Genomic DNA, 5,732 nt, shown 5'->3' with positions numbered 1-5,732 from the left:
TTGGAGTCGGTTTCTTTGTCTGCTTGTTTGCCTCTCTCCACTTGTAGAGAAGTTTCTAGGGACCTGATATCTGTAATGACGTTCTTGAATCCTGTGGATTCTCAAATTTTGGTGCCTATAGCAATCACCTGAAAGGGCGAGAAACAAACTGCTTGGCCCCGCCCCCAGAACCTCTGATTGGATGGGTCTGGGTTGCGGCCCAATAAGCTTGCGTTTCCAACAAGTTCCCAGATGATGCTGGTTCTGCCCCACCAGGGACCACTGCTTCAAGCCAGAATCCCCTTTCTCTGGCAGCTTCATGAAACAGTAAGTTTTTTTTTCTTTGCGTTTTTAAATAACCTCATGCAGGAAAGAAAAAGGTCAGGGGCGGGGCCACCCCCTGTTTGGTCTGTGCCTGGGGAGGGCGGGCTCTGCGCCGGGCTGGGGGGCTATGTGGGCTGTGGGGGCAGAGGCTCGGCTCCAAGACCAGATCCTGGGCTTGAAGGTGAAGTGCTTTGAACTTAGGCCTACACTTGAGGACAGGGGAGCGCTGCAGCCCGAGGTGCATTTCTTCCATCCTGGGGCCCAAGCAAGGATCCTCCTGGAAGCCCAGGCTGTCTGGGGAGGGGCTGACTTCAGGGGCTTGTGTTAGAAGAGGAGGGAGGGCCCTGGACCATCCTGTTGGCTCCAACACGGCCCCTGGGCTCTGCATTCAAGGCTGCCCCAGTGTCTTCCAGGTGATGGACTCAATTGGTGGTTCTTTGCTTTCTTTTTCAATAAATTAAACTCATCTGCGCTGGTCTTAGTCACATCATGGAGAGGCCCCATGTTCCAGCTTGTCAGTCTAAGATCACAGGTGTAAGTCAAGATGGGCCTGCCCCGTGGGTCCAGCTGCTTTCCATAGGTGGGGGTAGACCAGAGGGCTCTGTTGGACCCACCCCATTAGCCATCTCTAGTCTAAGTTTACCGTCTGCTACTTCTACTCACCAGATTTCTGGACAGAAAGACAGCAAGAAGGACGAATAACAGGCTTGGGGCATCAGACATCTCCTCCTAGTCTTGTTGCCATTTGGGAAAAAAGTTACCTTATAGAGAAGCTGAGTGTTTGTTCATATGATGAATGATAAATGAAACTTTGGCCTAGAAGGTTGCAGTAGGTTGTGTGCAGTATTGCAGTGAAATTATATTAATAGGAATTTAAATTACAAAAAGCAGATAAATTGTACATTTACGGCATGAACGTGTGAGTGATGTGTTTTAGCCTTTAGATTGTTAATATTAGGGCTTTGACAGAGTGCTAATTCAGCTTCCCCCACATCTGTCTAGGTTTTGTTTCTCATTTAATTCAGGAAAAGAGGCAGCTGTATAGACTTAGATTCGTTCTGTTTCCAGACACCGTGGAGTCATCGTTCTCCATAGGGTCTCAAGTTGGTTCTAGATCGTTCCCTTTATAAGTGCTGGTTTCACAGACCCATATTACAATTACAGAACAATGTCTCATTTTTTATCAGTTACAGAGAAATGCTGCATTTTTAATCAATAAACAGATAAAAAGGAATAAGATCGCCTCCTTTATCAGCAACATGCTGTCCTGGCGAATTGAGACAGAAAGCCTATTAAGTGGAAAAACATTAAAACATCTTATGTCTGGGACAGACTGTTTTCAAGTTTCATCAGTTATGCTGGAACAGAATTCTTTTTTTCTTTTTTTAAAGTTTTTATTGTCAAGTCAGAGAGGGGCACTAGAAAAATTAAAAATGTGCTGATTAACATGGAGCAAGAAAGGAATTGTCTTAATGAAAAGACCGAGAACTCAGCACAGATGTCAACGGGAAGGAGATGTGCCCCCATATTTAACTGCTTTTAAAGGAAGAATTAAAAACGAAGAGGCTACTAGATCAGAGAATGGATTTCTCCCCTAAGTTTCAGCCACATTAAGTAGTGCACTCTCAGCGTGGACGGTAGTGTTTGCTGGAGGGAGATGGGCTGGAGCACTGTTGAGGAACCTTCTCTTGGCAGCGTGGGGGTGGATGGGTCGATCACAAGAGTAAATGAGAGCCACATAAAATCTGGGATGGACTCTTAAGGAGGTTACATGAGATTTGTTCAAACTGCTTAGGGACTGTCAACAAAGCATATTTACATAGCATCTTTTCAAGATAACACAGCTACTTACAAAAACAGGTATGGTACGTACTATGAGGGGAGCTTGGGCAGGATGTTTACGGAGTAGATGTTCAGGATAGATAACAGCCTAAATTTCAGCCAGAAAGGTCAACACGATTGAAACTAGGCCTGGATTTGCTGTCGACTCCTGGAAGAGATCTCTCGGGTGGTGGGCTGCGTTTAGTTTTAGCAGACCTGGGACTGACTGAATACATTCCTCTCGGGCTGGGAATGGCACAAGATAGAATTTGAAAGTGTATGTGCTTGGCCCGAGAACAAACAGGAAGAAAGGAAAGCACAGTGATCCAGCTCCACGTAGGGAAGGGAAGAAAGAGAAGCAACTTAGAAAGTAGGTTAAATTGTTTTAAACTTCACGTGGCCAGCTGAGAAGGAAAAGGAGAAAAACAGGACCCATGGCACTCAGAGACATCCATCTGCGATAGAAAAGTGAGGAAATAAGTTTTTGCTGCTGGGAAAACCGAACAGGTTGGTCAAAGTCTGGGCAATTGAAAAGATGAGGGATAGAAAGATTCACAGAGGGAGCACCTGATCTAGGGCATCTTGATTCTTATTGGCCCCCAGAGGCGCACATGCTTTTGCATGTTCATGAGTTTGCTGAAGGTAATTTTAAACTGAGACAGATGTAGAGAACCAGAAGACTGCCATTAAGTGATGAGCTTCCAAAGCCTGAGTAACTCAGGAGCAGGAGGAAGAGGCAGTAGCCACTGATAAAATATGCCTTGGCATCTTAATGGGGTGGATGACAGCAGAGAAACCAAGGCGGTGAAGCTGGTTTTGATGAGCTTCCTGTTAAAAACCTTATAAATGCGAGGAAGCCTTCTTTCTAGAGACAATGTCGCTAAGCATAGTCTACACAGTTCACTGTTGAGTTCTGGAACCTACAGTTCAAAATGGAGATAGAATTCCAGAGGGCGAGAGCCTAAGAGGAAGTGTCTGCCTATACCTGTCCGAATATTGCACGTTAGGTGAGTCCCGGAGGCCTCTCTTAGCAGATATTTGTATAATAAATGTAATTTTCCCCCCAAGAAATTGCAAGGTCACAGCTTACATCTCAGTACAAGATCTCTCCTTCCTAGTTCTAGACTGGGGCCCCTGGGCTAGATGAGAGCGTTCTGGCAGAATCGAAGCCCAAAACATCTCCCTTTCTTAGCCAGCCCTAACCCTCTGGCTTGAGGTGGCACCGTGAGCCCACGTTCTGCTCTGACCCGAGTACTGGGGTCTAGCAGCCCAGTTCTGTGTATGGTAGCTGCTCCTGACTGAGGCTGGGGGCTTTGCTGGTTCTACCTAAATTTTGTCGGCATGAATTTGGTGCTGTCATATTCTTATGTGTCCTTTCGGAAAATTGGTAATGGTGAGAAACGAATTCAATTTTGGAGCTGCTGAGAGCTGTACTATTCCATCAGGAGGTGGCTCGGATGCCGCTTCTGACGAAGAGCCCAGACCCCCTCCGAGTGAGGCACGTCTGGCTGAGGGAGAACAGAGTAAGGAAGTAGGGGGTCTGTTAGTTTCTAGACTATTGTGAGAAATCACCACCTACATAACGGCTTAAAACAACACTTATGTATTAATTTATGGGTCTGTAAGTCCAAAATGGACATTGGTTTAATTGGTTACACCGGGATAGAGTGAAGGTCTTGGCAGGCCTGTGTTGACTCCTTGAGGTTCTAGGGGGCGTCTGCACCGTTGCCTTTTGCATCTTCAAGAGGCTTCCCGCATTTCCTGCCTCATCGCCCGTTTCATCCATCCTCACAGCTGAGTCCTTCTCCTGCTACCTTCTCTCTGTTCTGACCTCCTCTTCTGCCTCTCTTTTCCCCTTTTATGGACTCTCACGATTACACAGGACCCACCCAGACAATCCAGGACCATCTCCCTGTTTTAAGGTCAACTGATGAGCAATGCTAATTCCATCTGCAGCCTTAACACCCCTCTGCCATGCGAGATAGCATATTCTCAGATTCCAGCAATTCAGACGTGGGCATCTTTGGGGGAAGGAGGGGGACATTATCCCATTATTCTGCCTAACATAGGAGCAAGGACTTCAGTTCTCTAAACTTAAAAGGCAGAGGAGAATTGATTATTTATTTTACTTTCTCTCTTGGAATGTTATAATGGGCGGTAGGATCCGCGTTCAAATTTGAGAGATTTTTGTTATTCATTGTGAATCTCATTGGGCAATATTTGGATGATGTCGCTGGGTATGCTGTGAAATGAGAAATAGAAGAGGTGAAGAGTTTTGGGCTTAGGATGCTAATTTGTCTGTGATGCTAATTTAACTAATACGTGTTCTGACTCTTTTCTGACTCTGGGGACAAGAATAGAATGGCCCAGGTTGTAAGTCATGCCCCTCGGGGCACCGCTGATCTTTCTCTCTGAGTGAAGCTATACTCCTTCCTGGCTGACCATAGTCTCGGCTTTTGAACCCAATGGCTTAAGTGAGAACAGAAATGGGGGAAAAGAGAAAAAAAACAGTCAAGATTTTTCTTCCTGTGCCAAAGAAGACTCTGTTCTCTTTCCCGTGAGTGGGGATCTCGAAATGAGCAATTTCAGATTTTCTCTCTAGTAGTTTCTTTGGGTTCGCACTAATCCGGTTGCTAAGACTCATGCTTCTTCCTTTCTTTGCTTGCCTAGTGAATCTATAAAAGGGAAGAGAATTGCTTTCTGTTTCATGTCTCAGTGTAAGAAAACTATACCCACCTACTGTCCCAATGCAGAATTTCAGCTCATGACCGGATAGGAGATCTATCTAATAAAGGCTTGTTGCAGACCCCATTACCATGAGATGGGGTGAGGGGCGGGGATAGGTGTGTCCCACTTGTCCTCAGACCCAAGTAGTATTTTCCCAACCAGCTTTAAGAAAACATACATTGGTGGTTCTCAGGCAATTCACAGATTAATAAACCTGTTCTCTTGATCCCTATTGATTGTCAATTCTTTGAAATTATATTCAGGGGCTACACCCATGTGGGAGTGTCCTTGGCACCCACATCTACAGCTCGTCTAGGAGAGAAGTGGAAATCCTTAAAAGCAGAGGCATAAAGACGATGCTGAAACACTTACCTCATTCTCCCGAAACTGTGACCTAAATTAATCTCCACAGCTTTGTAAACACATGCGCACTTTTCCAGAGTCTTAATCCGCAGTGCTGTGATCGTCATCATTAGCGTCCTCATTAGAAGCAGATGGTGGCGAAGTGTTGCCTACACATTTAGATGATGTTTAAATAATTCCTGGAAAAACAGTCAAGCAGCCTAATCAATTCTTTGAGAAGCTACAGTGGAAGTTGGAGGGCGGGGACAGTAGTAAAACGGTGTCTCCAAGACATTAATTTACGGACTAAGAAGATAAAGGGGTTTTGAAATAACTAATTGTTTAAAAAAGCCCTTTCTACTGAAATCTCATCCATATCATTGAGGTAAATTTTCGAACTGTAACATTTTTATTTGCTATTTTCCCGTTTACAAAAACTGACCGTTTTTGGTAGATTTGGGAAACACAGGAAAGCAAACACACAGACGTATCACAGTTCCCACTCCCCGGGAGAAACCACTGCTGGGAAATGAGCTACA

The sequence above is a fragment of the Pteropus alecto genome, unplaced genomic scaffold, assembly GCF_000325575.1.
Source record: "Pteropus alecto unplaced genomic scaffold, ASM32557v1 scaffold61, whole genome shotgun sequence".
In the NCBI taxonomy this organism is placed as follows: domain Eukaryota; kingdom Metazoa; phylum Chordata; class Mammalia; order Chiroptera; family Pteropodidae; genus Pteropus; species Pteropus alecto.
This window is presented reverse-complemented; position numbering follows the sequence as displayed.